Source organism: Oratosquilla oratoria, chromosome 33 (genome assembly GCF_046742065.1).
Source record: "Oratosquilla oratoria isolate Oo_2021 chromosome 33, ASM4674206v1, whole genome shotgun sequence".
Taxonomy (NCBI): domain Eukaryota; kingdom Metazoa; phylum Arthropoda; class Malacostraca; order Stomatopoda; family Squillidae; genus Oratosquilla; species Oratosquilla oratoria.
Window position 1 is genome coordinate 3,221,808 of NC_134809.1, and position 2,500 is coordinate 3,224,307.

The 2,500-nt window shown below is 41.9% G+C and overlaps 1 protein-coding gene across 2 annotated transcripts in view; it reads right to left on the bottom strand.

Annotated features, from left to right (window-relative positions):
* Window positions 1-2,500, bottom strand: part of LOC143017709 (uncharacterized) — a 133,003-nt gene that overhangs the window by 71,603 nt on the left and 58,900 nt on the right. The window lies entirely within an intron of this gene.

Genomic DNA, 2,500 nt, shown 5'->3' on the forward strand with positions numbered 1-2,500 from the left:
AAATTGGCTGATATCAAAATCCCGGAATGAAATCGTTTCGTCTTGGCCAGAATCAAAACTCTCAAGTTTGACAAGAAAACATATATATATAAACATACACATTCACACAAATATATACATATATGTAAAACGCATACACATTCACACAAATATATACATATGTAAAACGCATGCATATATAAATACAAATATATATGTAGAGGCAAATGTGTATGTGTACACGCGTTCGTATGTGTATGCGTGTGTGTGTCGGACATGTGTACACCTGCGTGTACATGTACTTAATCACACCATCTGTGTACTATGTTCACTTCCTTATCACACCTGTGGATCAGAACGTTGGGCGTGAACCGAAACGTTGTTCCTGTGAATTTGCACCAAAATCGCTAGCTACGCACTACTCACACACCAAAGACTACCACTATAAGCTTGATCCCTTTCCCCCCGCCCCTGTCACCCAAAAATAAAATAAATAAATGAATAATCACCAAAACTCCTTTACTCCCTCCAGCATCTAATAAAATATAGATTTCATTCATCAGTGTCCAATACGCTTTCCAAACTCATTAGAATCAAATGATAGATTGTAATGGAAGTAAATTATAAACAAAAATAAACGAATAGACAAATAACCAATAAATATGCCACAGGGATTAAAAAATTCATCTAGCGACAACAAGAATGGGAAGATAGGAACCGACAGATAGAGTTGAGTGTGTTTGTTTGTTTGTGTGTGTGTGTGTGTGTGTGTGTGTGTGTGTGTGTGTGTGTGTGTGTGTGTGTGTGTGTGTGTGTGTGTGTGTGTGTGTGAGAGAGATTCACTATGGTCTTGGATCACGTGTTGGACTCGTGATCGATAGTTATTTCCCTCCCGGAAGAGGGCTCAAAGCTCGTATATGACCGATCTATGGGTAATACTGTGACCTTACACGCACACACACCCCAAACTCCCCACCCACGAGAGTTGTTTGTGTGTGTGTGTGTGTGTGTGTGTGTGTGTGTGTGTGTGTGTGTGTGTGTGTGTGTGTGTGTGTGTGTGTGTGTGTGTGTGTGTGTGAGAGAGAGAGAGAGAGAGAGAGAGAGAGAGAGAGAGAGAGAGCGTGTGTGTACATGTATACATAGACACACGTGCGCGTGTGTGTGTATAAAAGAAAAGGAAGTGAAGAAGTGCAGCGAGTTAGGTTTGCGGGCAGAGACGTTTAATTTTGTTCGTTCTTTATGTCTTCCTGACACGAGAAGTTCTACGACTAGACTCTGGAATACATTCTCCACGTAGCCTGGGCAAGTGGCCTGCAGGGCTAATGCTACGTCTTCAGTAGAAGTTAAGAGCCTCCTGGCGTGAGCTCCTCCTCCTCCCACTCCCCCTCTCCCCCCAAAAACTCTTAGATCATGCATCTGCTGCCCTGCACGCACGCACGCACACACGCACGCAAGGTTGAGTCATCCTGGCTGACGTAACTCTATCATTGTAGCATACAAAGTAGTCTCTCCTGTGGGGAATATCTACAACTCGGAAAGTTATAATATTCGAAACAAAAAAACATACATACATACATACATACATACATACATACATACTTACATATATACTCTAAGTACTTACATAAATACATACAGTACATACATACGTATATACATACTTACGTACATATTGTACATACATATGTATGTACAATACATATATACAAGCCTACTTACATATTGTACATACATACATACATACATACTGTACATACATACGTATGCACGTACATACTGTATATACATACATACGCATGTACATACAATACATACATGCATACGTACTTACATACTGTACATACATGCATACATACACACATATTTACTTACAAACATATGTGCATATTTTAAAAAGCCCTTTCCCCTCTGTAAGGAAGGTGACCAACCCACGCACTCTTCACCCATCCCACACCTTCTTGCATCCCCTCTTAGCTCCTTGTGGATCACGGGCCATCCCTTAGCTCCCGGCCCACTGCTCGGGTGAGAGGCAATGCAAGAAGACCCATCACCTCTATAGTAGGCCCCGATAGCCAAAGTTGGTTTGCCCCCACCACTTCATATACATGGTGACCCTCCTCCCGTCTTATCCACCCTGCGTCAATTTATTATCCATTCACAACTATTCTCCACTGACAACTTTCCTTTGCCTTCTCCCCTACCTGCTTAACAGACACTCCCCTTTTAAAACAAGACCCTTTCATCAAATTCTTGGTCGTCACCTGGAGTTCACTCCATCCACCTTTGGTTTCTATACTCTTCTTGCTACTCCTTTATCAATCATTCTTTTTATATGCCAAAACCATACTATTATTCTTCCATTAACCCTATCTGCCAGCGCCCTTTCCACCCCCGCTCTCCTCCTCACCTCCTCATTTCTCACTCTATCCATCCTCAGAACACCCACCATACTTCTCAAAAACTTTATCTCAAACACATTTGAATTTCCCCTTTCTGCCTCTCTTGCATTACAAGTCTGTCC